The following is a 27,779-nucleotide window of genomic DNA, read 5'->3' on the forward strand; positions in this document are numbered from 1 at the left end:
CCCCTGCACTCCAGACACCGCCCAGACCTGAAGGGACTGGATCAACAGTTCTCTGTACCCAAATCCCGTGGGAGGGAGAGCTAAACCTTCAGAGTGGGAGTCACGCCTGAGAAGCCAGTAGAGACTACACTCTGCCCACATTTCTGACTCCAGAGGAAAACACCTAATGCCATCTGGGACCCCGATGCACTGGGGCTCCCAGAAAAGGCGGCTCAGGCCCTCCTGGTTGCCGCCCTCACAGAGAGCTCAAAAGCAGTCCCCCATGAGCAACTTGAGCCTCAGGACCACAGGTAAGACCAACTTTTCTGCTCCAAGAGACCTGCCTGGTCGACTCAGGACACAGGCCCACAGTAACAACTGAAGACCAGTAGACATGAAAGACTACACACCCGAAAGCATAACACTCTGTTCCCATAACTGGCTGAAAGAAAACAGGAAAACAGGTCTTCAGCACTCCTGACACACAGGCCTATAGGACAATCTAGCCACTGTCAGAAACAGCAGAACAAAGTAACACCAGAGAAAATCTGACGGCAAGAGGAAAGCACAGGAACCGAAGCAATGGAAACCAAGAATACATGGCATCAATGAAGCACAATTCTCCCAACAAAGCAAACACTGAATATCCCAAAACACCAGAAAAGTAAGATCTAGATTACAAATCATATTTGATCATGATGCTGGAGGACTTCAAGAAAGACATAAAGAACTCCCTTAAAGAAATGCAGGAAAACATAAATAAGCAAGTAGAAGCCTACAGAGAGGAATCACAAAAAATTCCTGAAAGAATTCCAGGAAAACACAATCACACAGTTGAAAGAATTAAAAATGGAAATAGAAGCAATGAAGAAAGAACAGAGAGAAACAACCCTGGATATAGAAAACCAAAGGAAGAGACAAGGAGCTGTAGATACAAGCATCACCAACAGAATGCAAGAGATAGAAAAGAGAATCACAGGAACAGAAGATTCCAAAGAAATCATCGACACAACTGTCAAAGATAATGTAAAACGGAAAAAGCTACTAGTCCAAAACATACAGGAAATCCAGGACTCAATGAGAAGATCAAACCTAAGGATAATAGGTATAGAAGAGAGTGAGGACTCCCAGCTCAAAAAATCCAGTAAATATCTTCAACAAAATCATAGAAGAAAACTTCCCTAACCTAAAGAAAGAGATGCCCATAAACATACAAGAAGCCTACAGAACTCCAAATAGATTGGACCAGAAAAGAAATTCCTCCTGTCACATAATAGTCAAAACACCAAATGCACAAAATAAAGAAAGAATATTAAAAGCAGTAAGGGAAAAAGGTCAAGTAATATATAAAGGCAGACCTATCAGAATCATACCAGACTTCTCACCAGAGACTATGAAAGCCAGACCACCCTGGACAGATGTTATACAGACCCTAAAAGAACACAAATGCCAGCCAAGGATACTGTACCTTGCAAAACTCTCAATTAACTTAGATGGAGAAACCAAGATATTCGATGACAAAGCTAAATTTACACAATATCTTTCTACAAATCCTGCGCTACAAAGGGTAATAAATGGTAAAGGCCAACATAAGGAGGCAAGCTATACCCTAGAAAAAGCAAGAAACTAATCATCTTGGCAACAAAACAAAGAGAAGAACAGCACACAAACTTAACTTCACAACCAAATATGAATATAATAGGAATCAATAATCACTATTCCTTAATATGTCTCAACTCCCAAATAAAAAGACATAGATTTACAAACTGGATATTCAATGAAGACCCTGCATTCTGCTGCCTACAGGAAACACACCTCAGAGACAAACACAGACAATACCTCAGAGTGAAAGGCTGGAAAACAAGTTTCCAAGCAAATGGTCAGAAGAAGCAAGGTGGAGTAGCCATTCTAATATCGAATAGAATCAATTTTCAACTAAAAGTCATCAAAAAAGATAAGGAAGGACACTTCATATTCATCAAAGGAAAAATCCACCAAGATGAATTCTCAATCCTAAATATCTATGCTCCAAATACAAGGGCACCTACATACATAAAAGAAACCTTACTAAAACTCAAAACACACATTGCAGCACACACAATAATAGTAGAAGATCCCAACACCCCACTCTCATCAATGGACAGCTCATGGAAACTGAAATTAAACAGAGATATAGACAGAATAAGAGAAGTCATGAACCAAATGGACTTAACAGATATTTATAGAACATTCTATCCTAAATCAAAAGGATATGCATTTTTCTCACCACCTCATGGTACTTTCTCCAACATTGATGATATAATTGGCATAAAACAGGCCTCAACAGATACAGAAAGATAGAAATAATCCCATGTGTCCATCAAACCACCAAAGGCTAAGCTGATCTTCAATAACAATAAGGGAAGAATGCCACATATACATAGAAGTTGAACAATGGTTTACTCAATGATAACCTAGTCAAGGAATAAATAAAGAAAGAAATTAAAGACTTCTTAGAATTTAATGAAAATGAAGGTACAACATATCCAAACTTATGGGACACAATGAAAGCTGTGCTAAGAGGAAAACTCATAGCTCTGAGTGCCTGCAGAAAAAAACAGGAGAGAGCATATGTCAGCAGCTTGACAGCATACCTAAAAGCTGTAGAAGAAAAAGAAACAAATACACCCTAAAGGAGTAGAAGGCAGGAAATAATCAAACTCAGAGCTGAAATCAACCAAGTAGTAACAAAATGGACAATAGAAAGAATCAACAGAACCCAAGTTTGGTTCTTTGAGAAAATCAACAAGATAGATAAACCCTTAGCCAGACTAACAAGAGGACACAGAGAGTATGTACAAATTAACAAAATCAGAAATGAAAAGGGAGGCATAACTACAGAATCAGAGGAAAAGTAAGAAATCATCAGATCCTACTACAAAAGCCTATATTCAACAAAACTTGAAAATCTGCAGGAAATGGACAATATCCTAGACTTATACCAGGTACTGAAGCTAAATCAGGAACAGAGATAAACCATTTAAACAACCCCATAACTCCTAACGAAATATAAGCAGTTATTAATGTTCTCCCAACCAAAAAGAGCCCAGGTCCAGATGAGTTTAGTGTAGAATTCCATCAGACCTCCATAGAAGACCTCAAACCAATACTATCCAAACTATTCTACAAAATTGAAACAGATGGAGCACTATCGAATTTCTTCTATGAAACCACAATTAATCTTAAAACTAAACCACACAAAGACCCAACAAAGAAAGAGAACTTCAGACCAATTTCCCTTATGAATATCGACGCAAAAATACTCAATAAAATTCTGGCAAACCGAATCCAATAACACATCAAAACAATCATCCACCATGATCAAGTAGGCTTCATCCCAGGCATGCAGGGATGGTTCAATATATGGAAAACCATCAATGTGATCCATTATTTAAAAAAACTGAACGAACAAAACCACATGATCATTTCATTAGATGCTGAGAAAGCATTTGACAAAATTCAACACCCCTTCATAATAAAAGTCCTGGAAAGAATAGGAATTCAAGGCCCATACCTAAACCTAGTAAAAGTCATATACAACAAACCAGTAGCTAACATTAAACTAAATGGTGAGAAACCTGAAGCAATCCCACTAAAATCAGGGACTAGGCAAGGCTGCCCACTCTCTCCCTACTTATTCAATATAGTTCTTGAAGTTCTAGCCAGAGCAATCAGAGAACAAAAGGAGATCGAGGGGATACAGATTGGAAAAGACGAAGTCAAAATATCACTATTTGCAGATGATATGATAGTATTATTAAGTGATCCCAAAAGTTGCATCAGAGAACTACTAAACCTGATAAACACTTTCAGCAAAGTGGCAGGGTATAAAATTAACTCACATAAAACAGTATCCGTTTACTACACAAAAGAGAAACAAGCTGAGAAAGAAATTAGGGAAAGACAAATCTCAACCTTCCCTTGACTGTCCAAGATATTTCGGAAACATCAAAAATTATAGGGTAAATAAACTCAAGGTAGGACAGGATACCTAAAGAAAGGACAAGCTAACTATCAGTTCCCTAACAATCAACATCCTGATATGCCTCTCACAGTGTGAATCACTTTTCAACCCTGAGATTGTCAGAACAATGCTGGGAGTGGGCACAATCTCTTTAACACTCAACAAAACTGCATCTAAGAGACTCAAGGCAAGCTGATGGCTACCAGAGAGAAGGTATAGACACAGAGCTTCATTGTGCCCAGTCTAGAAACAATGAAAGGCAATAATGGCCATTCCCCAGCTGATGGGCTCTCTGACAGGTAAAGACTGGTAGAAGCCAGTCTTGTTCTTGAGCTCTATGAGGTTCTCTGCAACTTCATTGTTCTCATGCTAGAAGCTCTGCATGCATCACTCACATGTTTGGCTTCGACTCTGGTTTCTGCTTCTCACTGATAATATTTTACCAGTGTTAGGACCTGGCCCCAGGAGAATAGAACTTCACAAAAACAGATGTGAGGATTCAAATGTTCTCAGGCTCTGTCCTCAATTACTCTAGCCCAAATAGATGCATAATTTGGATCTGGATTATTATGGTGATTATGAGACGTGATACCCTGGCCCATGATCAGCAGAGGCTTGTTGCTTAGAAGGAGGTTTCTTGAGCTGCATGATCTCACTCAGTAAACCTTGAGTGTTCCTCTTGCCAATTAACATATTAGGAGCCTTATGTCATTGGCCTTGAGACACCAAAAACCTGTGATTTCATTTTTCTAGTTTTCTTACCAGGAATTCTAGATGCTGCATAAATATTACTAAAGAGTCAGACATTGAGAATAATTTTAGGGAACAGACCTAACTGGAGAGCATTATAAATGACTAAGGGATTCCAGTGTGCCTTCAAGATGACAATGTGGTGAACTCAATTTTAGGAAGATAAATCCCCTCTTCCTAGGACTCAGTGCACTTTTTTCCCAGGACCATTTTTTTCTTTTTTGAGACAGAAGTCCAGGTTCCTTCTGCCTCTCTATGTTCCCCATTCTCTTTCCACAGTAGAAAATTTACTCTAAGAAAAATGTCTATAGGAACAGATGGAATGCCGTATGAGGAGTTGGTATTTCCTCAACACTAGTTATATAATAGAGGGTGCATAAGCCTCTCCAAATTAAAACAAAATATCCAAAGAAAAGACCAAAGATATCATGGTGAACAGCCTTTGCTTTCCTGTTAATTGTCTCTTAGTATTGACGAGAAGATGAATTGCCATTTCCAGGAGACTCTCCTGAATCATAGCTGTTGAACCCATCTCCCTTCCAAAGTTGGTTACAGTTCTAGTCTTGATAAATACCATAATTTTTCCAACATGATAAACTAAGTCTTTTCTCTCCAAACACTGCCAAGGTATGCCTCATTCCTTCTTCAAAATACCCCGCTTAATCAAAATGAACATGTAAAACTCCTGTAAAACAATACCCTGATGAATGTGGAGGGGGAAAATTACCTGCATACATACATACATGTGCTGAAAAGCACATGCAGGAAAAGAATAAAGGCCAGTTACAATGTGGAATATGGTATAGCAGATATAGTCAAAGAAGCCATGTACTTTCCTTTAAAAGTTGCCTCAACATTCCTTAGCATATGGAGAACATCCATCAAGGTAGTGGCTGCACTGTGATGAACTTTTCTCAGAGGAAACAAAAAAATATAGCCACCGATGGTGAGATTTAGAATTTTAAATTAGCTTAAAACACAGCAACAATATCTGACTCAGGAAGACAGATGGTTAAAATTGCAGAAGAACTGATACTGATACACTGACACTTCACTTATCACCACCGGTAGCTGTTCTGCCCCTGTGATGTTTGTTCAAGCACCCATTGTGCCTTGCAGAGAGCATTCCAGGGAACTGCCTAACCAGATGTGTTTCAGATATAGATGCTTCATCAACTCTGGCAAACATTTACTCTGACAAGACAAGAGATAAGATTTGCTCTCAGAATAATGAGGACCTGAGGACGTGACCCTTCTCCTGGTTTAGTAGCTATGTTCCAGGAACCAGGGGAATCATAAAAGCTTTTGGCATCCTCTTATCTCCTGGAGCCATAAAACTATCAGACAATCCTGTAACTTGTGGTATCTTTGGCATTCCCCTTTGACATCCCCTCATCCCCTGGGGCTCACAGCCTCTCCCTTTAAAAAGCCCCTCTCCCAGCCACTAGGGGTCAATACCTCTGTTTCCTGCATGAGACATGTCTTGATTCGGAGATCTCCATAATAAACCTCACCTTTTGCATATTACATTCAAGATCGGTCTCTTTTGTGTCTGGGGTCCGAGACTTCTCAGTTACTTGAGGGAGGGTCTCCCTACAGTGATCTTACACTGGAAAAAGACATGAAGTTGATAGTGGTGTTTTCCCCTCTGCAACAAATATACCAGAGCAGGATTGGTTACAGGCTTTCATGAGTTATACAATAGAATGTCATCTGAAGAAAAAAATATAGAGGATGAGAGCTTTAGTCCAATAGATGCAGACATACCTCAGTTAACAAAGTGATTGCCTAGCATTTAGGAAGCCCAGGGCTTAGTGAGTAGTTCTGTTATCACTGATCTTTATGGTACCACTTAAAATCCTAGCTCATAGAAAGTGATATCAGGATGACCTAAATTCAAGGTTACTCTGCAAGGCCAGATTGAGAACAACTTTTAATTTATGAGACCATCTTAAAAACTAGAATGGAACACCTCCCAGCTCCATTGCCACATCTACCAATCCTTGCTTTTGAAAGGAATTTATCATCCTCCCTTCTGTTCTTTAATATATGCAAAATGGAGAAGTGTGAGTAATCTTTATATTTTAAGAACTTTGCTCTTATTTTTCTTAGTTCCATACTGAGAGCAAATGAAAGTGGGCATACTATCTCAACTCCTGGGTAATATCTTCTGCTACTAACGTAGTGCTAATGTTATGACACATTCTGCCTTCCCTGAGTTATAAGCAGGATGTGTGAAGTGCTAAGGCCAACCCCACTGATCCCTTCAAGGGGCCAGATTGACATAGTCAGAGGCACTCCACATTTTGGACAGATAACAAACCAAATTGAAACATAAGGAACCTGGCAGGCTATTTAGCCAAACATGATTCCTCCAATACCACACTTCACAGTTCAGTACAGGGTAGAATTTAGGCATCTGCATATTACATGAATATCTTCCTATAATTCCCAAGGATTCAGATTTGTTATAGAACTGGATATAAGCAAACAACTGTTATGATCAGGGAGAAGTGACTTTGTCTAGGGCCTCTGGCCATAAGAACCTTTATTTGAACCTCCTATCTTGTTCCTTAGAATTGTTAATGATCTTGGACTTAGTCTGCACTTGGAGCCACAGGCCGCAATGTCATCCCACCAAATTGACTCAATTCATTAGGAAACTCAAGTTCCACTTTTGTTTTCTTTTAAGGCATTTAAATTCAAATAGACATTGCCTTGCCAAGGTATAGCCATCCCATACTTGATTTCATTTGCATAGGTGCTTTCCCAGTAGTCCTATCAGCCTCTTTGGTTCAAAAGCTTTAGGATTCAAAGTAAAATACTAATACTAAAAAACTCTTGGACAGAACAAATAAATAAAAGTAATGATCTTGCCTGAATACATCAGTGGAAAATCTGGCATACCTGCCCAGTTGGAAATGCGTTTTGTGCCTTGGATTCTGTGGGCCTTTAAGGATCCAAAAATCACTGAAGACCCCAGATTCAGATGTAAAGACAAATAGTATTTATTCTGCAGAAACATCTATCATGTGAGGTTTATCATACTCCAGAATGGTAATACCAATGAAGACATTCTAGTACCTTTTACAATAGAACTACTTAATTGCTTCTAAGATAACAACAGACTTCTAAAAGTGTGGGCACATCCCAAGGGATTACAAAAACATTAAGCAAAGGACATGAAGAGGAGATACACCACAGGTGCAAAAAACAGGAGATAAAATATTGACTGTGTTATCTATACATAAATCCAAGGATAGCTTAGTTACAGTGTTAAACTAGTAGCAACTGGAGAATGTTAAACCAGGTGTATATTTACTTAGGCATTCTCTGATATAACCTCTTATACATTATGATCTATATTTCTGTGCAAACATGTATTGGGATCTTCATCATGTAAGAATATGCTCTGGGAGTTGTACAAGTACTGAGAACAAATGGCAGAAATAAGTTCCCAGTTCTTTTCCCTCTCAACACACTCCACTCTGAGACTTCCACTTTTACCCTCAAATTCTTGGTGTGACATGAAAAAGGTTGCTTACTGTAGCCTCTAGCTGTGTCACTTTAAGCTGCTAAGCAGAGCCTGCAGCTTCCAGCTTCAAAGCAACCCAGACAGGCAGATCTCCTGTGAAAGCATAGAACCTTTTGTAAGTGGTTTATGGCCTAATTACTGAGTGGAGACAAACTGGCAATATATATACTCCCCTTTGGGTCTAGACATGTGTCTCTGTCAGGTGTGTCCATACCTTAGGATCCTCTGTAGAAGGAACTATGTCACTGACACTGCACAGCCTTTTTTTAATTTTATTTTTTGAAGGACTTACTGCAGTTCAGTCTTTGTTAGATCCAAGGAAAAACTGTCATTTTTTTAAATTTTATTTTTCTTGAATACTTTATGTACTTATATTTCAAATGTTATTCCCTTTCTTCCCTCTCCAGTACCCCCTCACTCTCCTCTCCCTGCTTGTACAAGGATGCTCCCACTACCACCCACCCATTCCAACCTAAACGCCTTGGTATTACCCTACATTTGGGAAACAAACCTTCACAGGACCAAGGACTTTTCCTTCTGGACAATCCTCTTCTACATATGTACCTGGAGTCATAGGTCCCTCCATGTGTACTCATTGGTTGGTGGTTTAGTCCCTAGGAGCTATGGTGCGGTCTGGTTGGTTGATATTGTTATGGTTTCTATGGTGTTGCAAACCTTTTACGATCCTTCAGACTTTCCTCTAACTTCTCTATTGAGGTCCCATTTTTCAGTCTAATGGTTAGCTGCAACCATCCTCATCTGTATCAGTAGGGCTCTGGCAAAGCTTCTCAGGAGACACCCATAGCTGGCTCCTGTCAGCATGCATTTCTTGGCATCAGCAATAGTGGCTGGGTTTGGTGGCTGCATATGAGATGGGTCCCCAGGCGGGGCAGTCTCTGGATGACCTTTTCTTCAGTCTCTGTCCACTCTTTGTCCCTATATTTGCTCCTGTGAATCTTTTCTTCTCCCTTCTAAGAAGGAACATGGTTGATTCTTGATCTTAGAGCATAAGCCATTGGTGTTCTATTCAGGAAATTTTCCTTTTTACCCATGTGTTCAAGGCTCATCCCTACTTTCTCTTCTATCAATTTCAGTATATCTAAACTAATTTCATGTGAAGGTCTTTGGTCCACTTGGACTTGAGCTTTGTACAAGGAGATAGAAATTGGTCAATTTGCATTCTTCTACATGCTGACCTCCAGTTGAACCAGCATCATTTATAGAAAATGCTGTCCTTCCTCCTGCCCCCCCCATTGGATAGTTTTACCTTCTTTGTCAAAGAACAAGTGACCATAGGTGCATGGGTTAATTTCTGGGTCTTCAATTGTATTCCATTGATCTACCTGTCTATCTCTGGACCAATACCATGGATATTTTTTAAATTATAGTTGTTTTACAATATAGCATGAGGTCAGAGTTGGTGATTTCCCCAGAAGTTCTTTTCTGAAAATTGTTCCACTGGAGTCTACATTCTTGAGTTCTTTGTATAATTTGGACATTAGCCCTCTATCAGAAGTATGATAGGTAATGATCTGTAAGTTGCTGTTGTGTCATATTCACACTACCCTTTGCCTTAGGGAAGCTTTTAACTTTTACAAGGATATATTTATTGATTGTTGTCCTTAGAGCCTGAGCTATTGGTGCCTTGTTCAGGAAAACTTCCTCTCATCTATTAGATTTAGCATATTTTGTTTTATTTGAATGAGTTTCTTGATCTACTTGGACATGAGATAAAAATGGATTAATTTCCTCTCTTCTACATACAGGTAATATACCGAACCAACCCCAAAAATTCTACCAGAGAACTCCTATAAACAACTTCTAGAAAAGGTGGTTACTTATAAAATTAATTCAATCAAATCAGTAGCCTTCCTCTATACAAGGATAAACAAGTTGAGAAAGGAATTAGGGAAACAACAGCCTTCACAATAGTCACAAATAATATAAAATATCTTGTGTAACTCTAACCAAGGGAAGGTCTGTATGACAATAAGTTCAAGTCTCTAGGAAAGAAATTGAAGAAGATCCCAAAAGATGTAAAGATCTTCTATGCTCATGGATCAACAGGATTAAGAGTAAAAGTGGCTCACTTACCAGATGCAAACTACAGATTCAATGCAGTCCCCATTAAAATTCCAACTCAATTCTTTATATACTTAGAAAGAAATTTAAAAATTCACTTGGAATAAAGAAAAATCCAGGATAGTGAAAACATTTATCAACAATATAAGAACTTCTGGGGAAATCATCATCACTGACCTCAAGCTCTACTACAGAGCAATAGTTATGAAAACAAAGAAACAAGCAAACAAACAACCTCATAGTACAAGTACAGATCCAGACAGGTAGATCAATGGAATAGAATTGGTGACCAAGAAGTAAACCACACATCTATGTTCCCTTAATCTTTGACAAAGAAGTAAAAATCATCCAGTTGAAAAAAGAAAGAATTTTCAATAAATGGTGCTGGTCCAAACTAACACTTCTATTTAATTTTTAAAATTCTATTTCATCTTCCTACATTTTTCATACATTTTTGCTTTTATAAATCTGTGACTGATATGAATAATGATATTGATCAATAGAATTATCACAATAGAACTATTCAGAGTGTTTTACATATTGAAGTCAGTTTCTGAAAGATTCTAATTTTTTGTTGATCATCACTGAAATACTGTCTTACTCTTTAGAAATGATCGTATGTGGTAATAGTTGTATGTAACAAGGTACATAAATATACCATTTCTTTTCACATAACTTATCTTGTTCTTAAGTATTGTGTGCTTATTTAGAAGAACCTGATTCCACTGGTGAACTCAAATATGTTTATCATAAATTTAAATTGCTATTCCTTATATTGATTCAAATAGAATATAATTCTCTTTTTTCACTTTGTTTATTTGAATGGTTTAAGGCTTTGTACCATTCTTAGTAAAAACATGCACTTAATTTACAATTTTGTCCCTATGTATTGATACAATGTAATAAAGTAGAAAATATTCTGTGAATATATGAATAATGAAGTATTATAATAAAGTATTAAAACAATAAATGAAAAGATAAAGATTCAGAAGGACAAAATAAACTAAGAAAGAAAGAATATTTACTTTGAATATATGGCATTTCTGATTGTCCTTTTATAACTTTTACCTATATCAGATTGACGGATAACTTTAGAATCATCAATATATCAGTTGTAGCAGAGGGCATCACATGGACCACTCAGATGACCCTGAACTTCAGCCCATAATATTTGGATTATTACTGTAGAGACACTTCGTCACAGTGATTGAGATTGTTCATTATCAGGTCCATCAATGTTGATTCCCATCTCCACCTTGCCTTGTACTCTTTCCTCTTCAGTCTGTTCTGAATGCATGCGTGTGTGTGTGTGTGTGTGTGTGTGTGTGTGTGTGTGTGTGTGTACATATATGTATATGTATATATAAGTTCAGTGACATCCCTAAAATGCAGTTTAACATCCAAACACAAATTCAGAGTCTATTGTCCTTGAGCTTATTCACTCAGGTAGGTTTGCTGTGATTTACTGTGTAGAGAGCTGACTTCTTTGCTAAAATGTCTTCTGACAACTATATGACTCTTTGCTTCACTCTCTTGTACACAGCATGTATTCTCACCGTTGTAGTCTGTATATTCTATACTGATTGCTCATTACCAATAGCAATGCTCTACTGTTCATTCTTGTAATGTTACAGGTGTCTTTCTTGACATCTCTCTATTTCTTCTGTGAAATTACTTGGTTTCTCAATCTTGCCTGCTTTGGTACCTTCATCAGTAACATATTGAGACATAATTCAATTTCCCTACTTTGTATAATTACTGTCTCTGGAATTATTTCTCTCTAAAATAATTTCCTTTGTTTTAAAAATAAAATCAGTGAAAGGTGTAGTTCATTCTACACATGGGTCTCACCGTAAGTTGTTTCTTTCCTCTGTGGAATGAGTTTAACTGTGCATTGAATAATAAGTGATTCTGCTGAGGAAAAAGCAGTGTCATTGGGGAACATGCTCTTATTTCACTAAGTTGCCTAATAGGTTTATCTACAATTTGAGGACAACAATATGATGAGTACATTGAGGAAGTTGATAGGTAAGATAGTTTCTCTTTTATAAAGTGACACCTTTAAGGGGATGAACCCAAAGAACTATTTCTAAACAGGTCTATTTTATCATATCATAGTAACATTTCTTTTCAACTACCTCTGGTGGATGCCAGGCTAGAGAAGATGTTGAACACTTATTAAAGCAGGCTGAGAAAAATGTATGCCTACAAAGCTGGACATACTTTTACCAATTCTTCTAAAGAAGTAGATGCCATAAAAGAAAGAATATTACAACTCATGTTTTAAAAAAAATTAAACAAATTGTTGGGTATGAATAATCTAACGTTTAGTTCAATTGAAAACAGTGAAAATTTCTTTATGATTGGTCTGAATTTCTGATATATATATTGAATGTGCGGGTAAATTATTGAATGTATGTTTCACTGGATGATTTTGAAGAAAGTTCCAAACTATGTGAATAAATGGATATTGTGATTTTTATATCTATCAATAAATGTTGAGACATCTTTTTGCACCCTCATTGATATCTACTTTTTGATGACAGCCTTGTAATTTAGGTAACACGGCACTGAGGTTTTTTGTTTTGTTTTGTTTTGTTTGTTTTGTTTGTTTTGTTTTTCCAGAGCTGGGGACCGAACCCAGGGCCTTGCGCTTGCTAGGCAAGCGCTTTACCACTGAGCTAAATCCCCAATCACAGCACTGAGGTTTTTAATTTTCACCTATTTGTTATTATTCTCTCATTTTCATCATTTTAGCATAGATTGTCTCAACTAATTGCTGATTATTATTTGGGATATTTGAAATGATATTTCACTATTTGATTCCAAGTATATTTCAAATGAATTTAGTGTGATGTTGTAGATTAATAAAATGAGATAAATGTGAGGTTTGTGGATATTTCAGCACCCAATAATCAAAACAATTTTCATATTTCTAGTGTAGGTTATTCCCCATTTTATGATATGTCATGTCAATGCATTCAATGATGTTTGATTAAAAATGTGTGATGCTAATTTCTTGAATAATTTACCTAATTGATGAGGCTGTTTCTCAGTAAGTTATATCATTCTGGAGGAACATTAATATCTAGTATATTCATTTTTATATATTTAATTTTATGAATTTTCACACACACACACACACACACACACACACACACACACGAAATAAAGAAGATGTCAATCCATTACCAGGATCTCAAAGTTTGGCAATTTACTGAAACATCTTATTGGAATATGGCTTCATTGAGTTCTTTCTTCTCAGGGTCATCAGTAGATTGAAGCACATGTAGATACTGCCACTATATATGATCCTCACAAGCAGAAACTAGATTTTTCTCCCCTTCTTCAACTGATGTTTGTATTTCCTTGATTCTCAATCTAGCACCTTTGCCAAGAGTTTACTGTTTTGCCGAAAAAATTTTGTTCACAAACATTAGAAAATGGGTGAAGACATGTTATAAGAAATGTTTTTTAATGGAATAGTTAATTTTAAGTAAATAGATGGTTTTAAATCAGAGAGACAAGAAGAATCTGAATGAAGAGAATGAAACTGAGGTAATACAACCATGAAAACATAAATATGTATGATTCTAGAATTACTAAATTCCTAGTAATCTACATACTTAATCCACCTGACTTCTGTGATCATAAGATATATATCACTTAATAACCCTGTACACTTTTACAAATTTTTGACACTATTTTTCACAAAGTTCATTTTAATTTTTTTAGTGTGTTTACTTTACAAATATAAGAGTAGTCAGTCTACTGCCTTACTTTTTATGTATTCATACATATGCATTCAGTTAACACGTGATAACAAATATCAAATATATGTTTGCAGCTTTTTGACATCCCACTTTTACTTTTTAACAAAGAAGAAGTTTTTCCTTGGTTATTGGGGCAAATGTAACATCATTTTACTGCCACTATAACTTTCCACCTCATTTATAACTAAGTTACCTATATACAACCAGCTACTTATTTCCTTTTAACAACTACTTTATACTCATTGTTTAAGACTTCCCTTTTTTTAAAAGAACAAGGTTTAAATTTCAAAGGTAATTCAAGTTTATCTGATGATTTTCTTATTTTGTTTTGAATTTTAATAATGTTTTGGGGTTTAGAGACATGGCAATTGAGAAACCCTCAGGACACAAGGGGGGCACACCCTAGATGAAATGTTCTGTAGTTGGGAGAAAAAACATATTGAACCCACCTCCAGCAGAAAGACAGTGCATGCAGTGAGGGATGAGGTTGATATCCCACAGTCAAAGCTCAGACCCACAATTCTTCCTGTCTCAAAGAAATTCAGGAAGGAAAATGGAGAAGAGTCTGAGGAAGAGAAAGTTCAGCGACAGGCCAAAGTGGGATCCAGCTCAAGGGGAGACCCTGAGACCTGATGCCATTACTGAGGCTATGAGGCATTCACAAAAAGGTACCTATCATAAGATGCTTATATGTGCACCCAACAAATGAACAGAAGCTGCTGACTCCTCTGGTTGAATTAAGGGAAAGTTGGAGGAACCTGAGGAGGAAAGCAACCCTGTAAGAGGAATAGCAGTCTCAATTAGCCTGGACTCTGAGAGTCTTAGACACTGGATTACCAACCAGGCAGCATACATCAGCTGAGGTGAGGCCTCCAACACATATACAGCAGAGAACTCCTGGGTCTGGGTTCAGTCAGAGAAGATGCACTTAATCATTAAGAGACTGGAGGCCCCAGGAAGCTTAGATGTCTGGTGGGCTGGGGTGGGTGCAGACATCCATCCTTTGGCGATATGAAGGGGAGAGCTGAGGTATGGGATGTGTAACAGTCAGGGTGGGTGGACCTGAAGGGGAATAAATCTGGAGTGTAAAAATAAATAAATCAAAATTTTTAAAAAGAATATGTATATATTTATATAATATATGATATATATGAAACACTAATAATCATGAAAGAGTAAATTATAAATTCGACAATGAGGGGTAAATGTTGAAGGAGTATTAGAGGAAGAACGTGTGATGAGCTGAACATCGAAAGGAAAATGGGTAAAGAAATTCAGACATCATCTATGAAATAAAAAATCCTTGCAAATGGAAAAGATTTTGTTTCCCATGGAAGCAGCTTGGCCTTCTTTGAGGAAATTACAGACAATGGGCTATTAATCATTGATGGATTTGATGAAGAGAAGATAACCTCAGAGCTGAGTCCTTTTGCCTATCCTGGGGCATGAAGCCTTCACATTTTCCAGTCTATGGTGGTATTATTCTAAGAGGTTTCAGGGGTACATTTCTTGCAGATATTGAAAAAATAGTTTTATAATCCAAACAGCTTGCCTGAGCCTTTTGTCTGTGAATAGAATCTCCTGGTATATTGAGTTATTATTGAAATATATATGTTAATTTCTGCTATCTTGAGTACTATGAGGCTTTTCTGGTAAAGAATAGTCTTCCAGGTGAATACCATGTAATTTTCTCCATGTTCTATGATTCAAGTGTGTGCTGTCCTCCAAAAACGTTCTTAAGATCATCCTTTGGAGTATAAATACTAAGATTATATATAACCCGTAATATATGGGTAGTTCATGGGTATCCATTGACCAACAATTCAAGAAAGATAGTCCATTGTTGAAGATCAAGATTTTATCAGGTATAATATTATCTAGTTGTATTCTTCTCTCTCTCTTTATAGTATAATCCTACACACTGTGTGTGTGTGTGTGTGTGTGTGTGTGTGTGCATTATTTAAATTTCTCCATTAGTATATCTTTAAATAGCTTTGTCACAACATATTAAACTTTAGCTATAGCACACTACAGTCCTTCTGCTGCTACACTGCGTCCTACTACACAACCCACTAAATGTTTCTGTTCTATTTGGCTTTTCTTTCTCTATAGTCTATATTTAATTTTCTCTTTCCTGAAAGATCTGTTCCTCCCCATAGTCTTTTACGTAGGATTAACTTAGATTGCACAACCATTATGTGTATTCCACAGGAAACACACATATCTGAAACCAACTTTGTGAGTTGATTTTGTGTACTGATAATTTATTGAATGAAGTTTTTCACTGTAGAAATTTCCTGGTAAAGACTGTAGACTGTTTATGTATGAAATAATATTTTCTGAAAATAAAGGTAATTTAAACAATCCATTTTATTTATATTCATTTTTTTCTTTTTAATTGTCTTAGTGTCTACATAGAACTTCAAGCTCTATCTTGAAGAAGAATGAAGCAATATGGACATTTTTACCTTATGAAAAATCTGATTTTAGTGAAAATGTTTGCCGTTTGTCTCCACTTAGAACCATGTTCACTGTAATGTTATTTCTATTTTATTTACAATGTTGAAATAACTCATTATAACCCTCTCTTCTGTATTCTTATCATGAGAAGATATTGGATTTTGTCAAAATATTTTCTCCATTTAATGTGGTGATTGTGTAGTTTCTGTTCTTTAGTATATTTATGTTGAGGATTATATTTATAGAAATTTGTGTCTTATCATTAGATTTACTATTATGAAGCAAACTAGATTACAACGAGTAATCATTTTATTACATTTTTTAATTTGGTTTGCCCATATATCTTGTAGTAGCTTTATATTTATGGCCATAAGACATTTCTTCTGTAATTTTTCTTATTCTTGAGTCTTTGTTTTATTATAAGGGAAATTCAGGCTTTTGATTAATAATTCACAGATGTTTCTTAATTTTATTTGTGGAATGATTTTAGCAATATTGATGTCCATTCTTTGAAGATCTGGTAGAATAATGCACCAAATCCGACTTGTCCCAAGACTTTTTTTTAATTGAAAGAATTTTAGTTAATGCTTCTATTTCACTGTGAGTTTTGGCTCTGTTTAAATTATGTACTTCACATGGATTAAACTTTTTTAGATTGCAGAAATGTAGACATGAATCCAATTCTTCCAGGTTCTATCATTGCTCTAATACATGAATGGAAAGTATTGCCTCATGATTCTCTGAGTTGCATAGTGTTATTTAAATATCTACTTTTTCATCTCTGATTTCATAAATGTGTATCCTATCTTGTCATTAATTTGAATAATTTGTCCAATAATCTCTTATTTTTCAAAGAACCAAATATTTGTTTCACTGATTTTGAACTCTTTAGTATTTCTTTTATGTTTTATCATTTTAGCTCTGGTTTGATTATTACTGTCTTATCCTCTTTTGGCATAACATGTTCTTGCTTTTTGATTTTTTGTTTTAGTTACAAATGCACCATTATGTTATTTATATTGCATTTCTTGAATTTTCTTATGTTTCTCTTTAATTTGGGATTATAATATAATTACATCAATTCTTTATTCTCTCCACACCAAATCCTAACATATAATGTTCTTGTTCATTTACAAAACTATTGCCACTTTTTCATAACAGTCATTATATGTGTGTGTATGTATTTCTCAGTATAAACTCTTAAGGCAGGAATATCAGTAACAATATCAAATTTGCTATGTATATATTGTTCTAAACGTATTTCTTAGGACTGTTCTCTTTGTACCCCATAGAATTTGATATCTTGTATTTTTATTTTTATTCATTTTTGAAGCTATTTACTTTTTATTCTTAATTCATTTTCTTATCCAATTTTAATTGAGTAATATTTTTAATTTCCCTTTGTTTATGTACATTCTGATGGATTTTATGTTGTGGATATGCAAAGTTGTTTCTTTGTGGTCAGATAGGAAAGAGGGAAATAATTCAGCTTTCTGATCTTCAGATGCTGTCAATAGATGCCTATAATGAAACCATGATTTAGCTATGATTAATCCATTATACTTCTTTCATTTATTTTCTTCTACTTGACACACACGCACACACACACACACACACACACACACAGAGACATGCACATATTTATTAGAATAGTTTACAGACTGTTGTTCAGCTAATCCAACAATATCTACCAAAAGAAGGTCTAAGTATCAAGTAGTTGTATCAACAAGATTGATTTTCTTAGCAGGTTTCAGCACAATGCCAGCATCCTAAAGAAATTGAGAGGGCGCCATATAGTCATTTCCTGTACTTAGGCTGACACTATAGGTTTTGTCACAGATTAAATATAGATCATCCTGCTTTTAAATACACAGATTAAAACTGGGTCTTCTCACTTAAAATGATTTGATTAAGAAAAAAACATTTCAAGTTTATGTTGCTGCTTGAATTTTAGCTAATTTCAAATTTAAAGTGTTTGACAACCAAGAATAGCCAACCTAGATTCTAATATTCTTTGTAGGGATTTCTTATTGGATAGAAATTCATCAAATCTCCTTTTTCAAGTAAGCTTTTTTCTTAATCTTTAGAATGTGAATAATTTTTACTGAGTATAGTAGTCTAGGATAGCATGTGTGGTCTTTCAGAACATATAGAATACCAGTTTATGCCATTTTTACTTTAAAATCTCCACTGAAAATTCAGGTTTTTTTCTGATAAACTTGCCTTCATAGGTGGCTTGATCTTTTTTAGTGTAGCTTTCAATATTTGTTTATTTGATACATTGATGATTTTGTGATATAGAAATTTTTCTGTTCTGGTTTATTTGATGTTCTACAGTCTTCATGCACTTTCTGTTTCTTCAGAAGTAGAATTTTTTATGGCTTTGTTAAAAATATATCTTGTGCCTTTGACCTTTTCCCATATATTAATATAATATATAATATTTTCATAGTTTCCCATATGTCTTGTATTTTTGCCTCCTGGTTTTGTTAGTACTTGCTTTTATTTAACAGCTTCTTTGGCTGAGTGAAGTACTTTGCTATTATTAATCTTCTATTCATGACATTCTTGACTTCACTCATAAAGTATTTTATGTACTTATACTGATTAGAACATTTGATGTTATTTTAAATTTTTATTTTATTCAAATGAGTGTGTAAGCCCATGTTTGTCTACCATGTGCTGCCTGTATTTGCCAGAAATTATTGTCAGATTCCCTGAAGCCATAATCACAGATACTTATAAGCTATCATGTTAAGGCTAGGGCATCATAACATAGTCCGTTGAAATGATATGAAGTAATAGTAATCACTGAGTTATCTTTTTAACAACCATTTTTTTGTTTTAAAGTATTTTTATTTTGAATTAATATTTGTGAAGACTGGAGGACAAATGTTCCAATTTTATTTTTCTGTATGTACCTGTCTTAGTTAGGATTTCATTGCTGTGAAGTGACACCATGATCAAGGTAAATCTTACACAGGGCAATATTTAATTTGGGTTCCCTTAAGGATTCAACAGTTCAGTCCATTATCATGTAGGAGATAGCATGGCAGCATCTAAGCAGTCATAGTGCTTAAAATTTTACATCTTGTTCTCAATGCAAACAGGAGAAGACTGATTTCCATATGACTAGGAGGAGGGTCTTAAAGCCTATCCCTTTAATGAAACACTTCTTAAGTAAAAGTATGACACACTTATTTTAAAGAAAAAACACACCTCCTAATAGTGTCACTCCCAGGGCCTGGCATATGCAAGCAACAACAATATTTATTCAGTTTTGTGAACACAGGTTTTTGAATACCCTTCCTTCAGTTTTACACTGTATCCTTTAAACAAGTTTGTTAACTATTAGTTAGCTGCAGAAGAGGTGGTTTATATATCTTGTGCTATATACAGGTAGTCTAGATGTATCTTTTTCAATATTTTCAAATTGATTTTGCCACTATACGTATTGATAAAAAACTGAGGATGGATATGTTGATACTTCCAGAGGCATTATCAGATTCTTTATCATATATTGTGCTGGGCATATTTAGACTTCCTACCAAAATATCCCATTAAAATATGCATATAACATTCTATGTACTTCTGTAGCCCTCATCTACAAACTTACATATTTTACTTACAAATCAGTTCCTAGTGCCTAAAGAACAGATAATAATTTTTAACACAATAGTCAATTAATATCAGTCTTTATCAGTTGCCTTCCCCGGTTCTATAAAAAATAGCTGACAAGGCAAGTGTAGGACATTTTCTAGATTACTCATTGATGTAGTATATCCATGAACACTATTGGACATACTATCCCTAGGCAGACAGTTCTGGGTTGTATAAGAACTCAAATTTATCAAGCCATAAGTAAAAGCCTATTAATGATTGCTCCCTGCTGTCCTTGAGTTGGTGCCTTGACCTTCTTCAGTGGTCTGTGGTCTGTGATATGGAGTACAAATAAACATATTTCCCTAAAATGGTGCTTCTTTTTCAGTATTTTATCATGACGATGTAATCCTAACTATAATATTTTGTACAATATTCAAGAGTGAATTTCCTCATTCCAGAGAAGGTACGGAAAAAAACAAAACAAAACAAAGGAACAAAAACCCTCTACCTAACTTTGCCAACAAAGGCATTTAGTATCAGGTCACATCATATGGGCAATAAAGTGGCAGACTGAGATGCATAAATGCTTAGCCCTTTGTTTCCAATCTATTTTGTCCATTAATTCTATGCAGGATCCCAAGTCAAGCAGTGACACTGACCACTATATTTTGACTCTCTTGTTAAATGTCTCTAGAAACAACTTCACAGACTACTCAAAAATATTTGAAAATGTATTTTTACATGCATCCATTCTCCTTGTTGTTAGATTATTAAAAACAGAATCTTGTTTCAGTTTTTAAGGAAAATATCTTTTCTGTAAGCCTTGCATTGTTCTGACTTACTGCCCATTGTAAACTAGAGAAAATCTCATAACTAGGTAGGGAAACACAGTTTCTCTATAAAAGCTGGCTGTTGATACTTCACAATTAAAAAAAAAACTTGATTTATTGCTATTGTTCTGTTCAAGTGCCAAAATAATGAAATTATTTAGCATCTATATCATATGTATATTCAAAAATTACTCTCAAGTTGAACTGCCATAGTTCTTAAAGATGAGTGAGTGACTTGATTCCGATTTATTTTGTTATTAATGCTTCTTTGTTCCAGTATGCCAAAGGCTACCTTTCCTTTTTAAAAACACTCCCCTGTGAAGAGACAAAAGATTTTACATCCCAGCAACCTAGTTTGTCTCTTTTATAGTCCTGTAAAAAAATTAATTACAGTGGAGTTTTCATTGTGTCAGCCATATTCTTTGCCTTAGAAAATAGTTTCAAAAATTAGAAATGCTCTTTTTCCATAAAGGTAGCACCCAAGTGCCAACAAGGGAATGCCATTGATTTTTATCCAATTTTTTGAATTTATTTTATTTCCTTTACAACTAAACTAGTCTTTTATCACCCTCCTTCCCCCTGTATGATGCAATCTATCCAAATAACATTGATTACTTTATTTCTCCATTGAACCTAGCAACTCATGTATATATGGTTGTAGTCTATATTTTGTATTTTAATATAAGTAATTTTTACTTTTTTAAATTGGATACTTTTAATTTACATTCCAAATATTATTCCATTTCCCTGTTTCCTATCCAAAAACCACCTATCCCACCTCCCCCCCTTTTTTCCTATGAGTGTGTTCTACCCATCCAATGACCCCAAATATCCTGAGTGAAGTAACCCAATCATGAAAAATACATGGTATTCATACACTGATAAGTGGATATTAGCACAGAAGCTCAAATTACCCAAGACCACATTACACAAATTACACAGACCACATGAAGCTCAGGAATAAGGACGACAAAATTGTGGATGCCTCAGTCTTTCTTAAAAGTAGAATAAATATATTTGTAGGAAGAGATGTGGAGATAAAGTTGGGAGCACAGACTGAAGGAATGACCATTTAGAGCATATATATCTCCACCAAACCTAGACAATATTGATGAAGGCAAGAAGTGCATGCTGACCAGAGCCTGATATAGCTGTCTTCTGAGAGGCTAAGTCAGCGCTTGGCAAATTCAGAGGGGAATGCTAGCAGAAAACCATTGACTTGAGAGCAGGGCCCCATTTGAAGGAGTTTTATCAAGGTTTAAAGGAGCTGAAAGGGCTTGCAACCCCATAAAAACAACAATATCAACCAACTAGAGCTCCCATCAGTTAAACCACTACCCAAAGTATACACATGGATAGACCCAAGGCTCCAGCTATACATGTAACGGAGGATGCCCTTGGCCTTGTTGGGCACCAATGGGAGTAGAAACCCTTAGTCCTGGCAAGTCTGGACCCCTCCGTGTAGGGAAATGTCAGGGCAGGAAGGGGGTTGGTTGGGGAGAGGGAACACCCTCATAGAAGATTGGGGGATGGGATAGGGGGGCTTATGGATGGGAAACCTGGAAAGGGGATAACATTTGAAATGCAAATATAAAATATCCAATAAAAATTAATTAAAATAATAAAGAATATTATACATATTTATACCACACAATCTTATAGGTTAATCAAGCCATTGTAAAGACATCTAATTATACCATAGAGAGATAAATAACAAACACAATGGTGTAACAAAGCCTTCAGACATAGATTAAATAATGCTTTATAACTTTAGATTTTTGAATGCAAATGAACAAAAACCTGATGCCAAGGGTTATGGGATTATGAAAAAATAGCTGGATGTATTCAGTTTGTTATGTTAAGGTTCTCATAACTTCTACTCAAAGGGACAAAAATCTTCTAAGTTATGGGAGAGATATATTATTTGTTTGTTTAAGTTGGAAAGAAAAACCTTGGATTCCATCTAAATTTATATACACCAGAATGACAAGAAGAGACACCATGATGATTGTCACTACAAAAAAAAAGTAAACAAGAGGACCAACAATTGATATCACATAATGTTCATTCCTCTACAAGGGAAAAGCTCTGTAAGTGCATAGCATGAAAAGCGTGTCCAGCTATGTCTTCATACATACATAGCCAATAAGTTTAAGTGGATACTAAATCCTGAGGACTTGTTATTCCAGGTATACAAATGGTATAGATAAAAATATATTACAGTTTGTTTGTAAGATACAAACTAACTGATAAAAAACAAAAGACATCTTACATACTTGAATAACAGACAGAAGAGAGCCATCTTTAGATGATTGTATGTATGGTACATTCCATACATATTCTAATGCAGAATTGTATATTGTTTGTGAACGTTTATATGTTTGTATATGCCAATTAAGAAAAGCAGTCCTGAAAAGACTGGCCAATATCTCATTTTCTAGGACACCAAAAATATGTTGCACCAAAGTATCATGTAGTAGTTTTAAAGAATGATGCTCCATTCCCAAAAGATGGAGTGGGCCCTATTGTTTATTTGTGTTTAAAGCATGATTTTTATCATCATGTAAAGTTTAGTATATGTGCTTTAACTCTTGTTTAAGGTATTTATCTATATTTTGCTCAAAAATGCAATGTTCCCTTTGAAACCTGCTTTACAAAATGTTTCCTATAATTTAGAAAGGAAAGTTGGTAGTTAATCATTCAAACATATAGTCACATTATTTACTAGTTCATTTAATTAGAAATATATGCTTCGAAGTTGCACAGATACTAAATATCTAGAAACAAAAGAGTTTGTATTTATTACAGATAAATAGATGGTTTTCAAAGGCCTCAGAGATCTAAAGACTATGACATTTAAAGATGTTTTACTAATAAAAAAGCCTTTTGTGACAATGAGACGGATCTCCTCCTGAGAGAACACACATTCTACTTCAAAGATTTTAAGCATCAAAATACCTCTTTATGGTGTTTGCTTCAAAATCAGCAAACTGTCTAAGAAGACTTAATGTGAACAACTTAGAAAAAATTGATATATCTGCCCAGTAAGCTAACTATCTGTCATGTTTATAGTTCTGGAAGCTCCATTCCTGCATTTCTGGAACACTAAGTTAATATTTGTCCTAATCCATCTCTGATGGTGTTGAAGAATAGATAGTTATTGTTTTACAATTCAGCTTAAATTGTTTAGGATTTAAGAAAATGTTTTAAAAGTTAAGAATATATAGGTTGGGAGACACCGCCGGAACCTGAAAGAAACAGACCGGATAAACAGTTCTCTGCACCCAAATCCCGTGGGAGGGAGAGGTAAACCTTCAGAGAGGCAGACAAGCCTGGGAAACCAGAAGAGACTGCTCCCTGCACACACATCTCGGACGCCAGAGGAAAAAGCCAAAGACCATCTGGAACCCTGGTGCACTGAAGCTCCCTGAAGGGGCGGCACAGGTCTTCCTGGTTGCTGCCGCTGCAGAGAGCCCCTGGGCAGCACCCCACGAGCGAACCTGAGCCTCGGGACCACAGGTAAGACCAAATTTTCTGCTGCAAGAAAGCTGCCTGGTGAGCTTGGGACACGAAAGCAGAATTTCTCTAGGAGGCACGGTCTGTGTTTACTGGAAGTCCCACACCCGCGGATCCCGGCCCGCAGCAGCTCTCTGCTCCCAGACCCGGTGAGAGAGAGACCCAACCGCCTGGTCAGGTGGGCACTCCTGAGGCTGCAGAGCGGAAGAGACCACCAACACTGCTCACCCCTGCCCACATCCCTGGCCCAAGAGGAAACTGTATAAGGCCTCTGGGCTCCCGTGGGGGAGGGCCCAGGAGCGGCAGGACTTCTGCGCCTGAGACACCGCCGGAACCTGAAAGAAACAGACCGGATAAACAGTTCTCTGCACCCAAATCCCGTGGGAGGGAGAGCTAAACCTTCACAGAGGCAGACAAGCCTGGGAAACCAGAAGAGACTGCTCCCTGCACACACATCTCGGACGCCAGAGGAAAAAGCCAAAGACCATCTGGAACCCTGGTGCACTGAAGCTCCCGGAAGGGGCGGCACAGGTCTTCCTGCTTGCTGCCGCTGCAGAGAGCCCCTGGGCAGCACCCCACGAGCGAACCTGAGCCTCGGGACCACAGGTAAGACCAAATTTTCTGCTGCAAGAAAGCTGCCTGGTGAACTCAAGACACAGGCCCACAGGAACAGCTGAAGACCTGTAGAGAGGAAAAACTACACGCCCGAAAGCAGAACACACTGTCCCCATAACTGACTGAAAGAGAGGAAAACAGGTCTACAGCACTCCTGACACACAGACTTATAGGTCAGTCTAGCCACTGTCGGAAATAGCAGAACAAAGTAACACTAGAGATAATCTGATGGCGAGAGGCAAGCGCAGGAACCCAAGCAACAGAAACCAAGACTGCATGCCATCCTCGGAGCCCAATTCTCCCACCAAAACAAACATGGAATATCCAAACACACCAGAAAAGCAAGATCTAGTTTCAAAATCATATTTGATCATGATGCTGGAAGACTTCAAGAAAGACATGAACACACTTAGGGAAACACAGGAAATCATTAATAAACAAGTAGAAGCCTACAGAGAGGAATGGCAAAAATCCCTGAAAGAATTCCAGGAAAACACAATCAAACAGATGAAGGAATTAAAAATGGAAATAGAAGCAATCAAGAAAGAACACATGGAAACAACCCTGGATATAGAAAACCAAAAGAAGAGACAAGGAGCTGTAGATACAAGCTTCACCAACAGAATACAAGAGATGGAAGAGAGAATCTCAGGAGCAGAAGATTCCATAGAAATCATTGACTCAACTGTCAAAGATAATGTAAAGCGGAAAAAGCTACTGGTCCAAAACATACAGGAAATCCAGGACTCAATGAGAAGATCAAACCTAAGGATAATAGGTATAGAAGAGAGTGAAGACTCCCAGCTCAAAGGACCAGTAAATATCTTCAACAAAATCATAGAAGAAAACTTCCTTAACCTAAAAAAAGAGATACCCATAGGCATACAAGAAGCCTACAGAACTCCAAATAGATTGGACCAGAAAAGAAACACCTCCCGTCACATAATTGTCAAAACACCAAACGCACAAAATAAAGAAAGAATATTAAAAGCAGTAAGGGAAAAAGGTCAAGTAACATATAAAGGGAGACCTATCAGAATCACACCAGACTTCTCGCCAGAAACTATGAAGGCCAGAAGATCCTGGACTGATGTCATACAGACCCTAAGAGAACACAAATGCCAGCCCAGGTTACTGTATCCAGCAAAACTCTCAATTAACATTGATGGAGAAACCAAGATATTCCATGACAAAACCAAATTTACACAATATCTTTCTACAAATCCAGCACTACAAAGGATAATAAATGGTAAAGCCCAACATAAGGAGGCAAGCTATACCCTAGAAGAAGCAAGAAACTAATCGTCTTGGCAACAAAACAAAGAGAATGAAAGCACACAAACATAACCTCACATCCAAATATGAATATAAAGGGAAACAATAATCACTATTCCTTAATATCTCTCAATATCAATGGCCTCAACTCCCCAATAAAAAGACATAGATTAACAAACTGGATACGCAACGAGGACCCTGCATTCTGCTGCCTACAGGAAACACACCTCAGAGACAAAGACAGACACTACCTCAGAGTGAAAGGCTGGAAAACAACTTTCCAAGCAAATGGTCAGAAGAAGCAAGCTGGAGTAGCCATTCTAATATCAAATAAAATCAATTTCCAACTAAAAGTCATCAAAAAAGATAAGGAAAAACACTTCATATTCATCAAAGGAAAAATCCACCAAGATGAACTCTCAATCCTAAATATCTATGCCCCAAATACAAGGGCACCTACATACGTAAAAGAAACCTTACTAAAGCTCAAAACACACATTGCACCTCACACAATAATAGTGGGAGATTTCAACACCCCACTCTCATCAGTGGACAGATCATGGAAACAGAAATTAAACAGTGATGTCGACAGACTAAGAGAAGTCATGAGCCAAATGGACTTAACGGATATTTATAGAACATTCTATCCTAAAGCAAAAGGATATACCTTCTTCTCAGCTCCTCATGGTACTTTCTCCAAAATTGACCATATAATCGGTCAAAAAACGGGCCTCAACAGGTACAGAAAGATAGAAATAATCCCATGCGTGCTATCGGACCACCACGGCCTAAAACTGGTCTTCAATAACAATAAGGGAAGAATGCCCACATATACTTGGAAATTGAACAATGCTCTACTCAATGATAACCTGGTCAAGGAAGAAATAAAGAAAGAAATTAAAAACTTTTTAGAATTTAATGAAAATGAAGATACAACATACTCAAACTTATGGGACACAATGAAAGCTGTGCTAAGAGGAAAACTCATAGCGCTGAGTGCCTGCAGAAAGAAACAGGAAAGAGCATATGTCAGCAGCTTGACAGCACACCTAAAAGCTCTAGAACAAAAAGAAGCAAATACACCCAGGAGGAGTAGAAGGCAGGAAATAATCAAACTCAGAGCTGAAATCAACCAAGTAGAAACAAAAAGGACCATAGAAAGAATCAACAGGACCAAAAGTTGGTTCTTTGAGAAAAACAACAAGATAGATAAACCCTTAGCCAGACTAACGAGAGGACACAGAGAGTGCGTCCAAATTAACAAAATCAGAAATGAAAAGGGAGACATAACTACAGATTCAGAGGAAATTCAAAAAATCATCAGATCTTACTATAAAAACCTATATTCAACAAAATTT

This window comes from Rattus norvegicus, chromosome 8 (genome assembly GCF_021556685.1).
Source record: "Rattus norvegicus strain SHRSP/BbbUtx chromosome 8, alternate assembly SHRSP_T2T, whole genome shotgun sequence".
Lineage (NCBI taxonomy): Eukaryota > Metazoa > Chordata > Mammalia > Rodentia > Muridae > Rattus > Rattus norvegicus.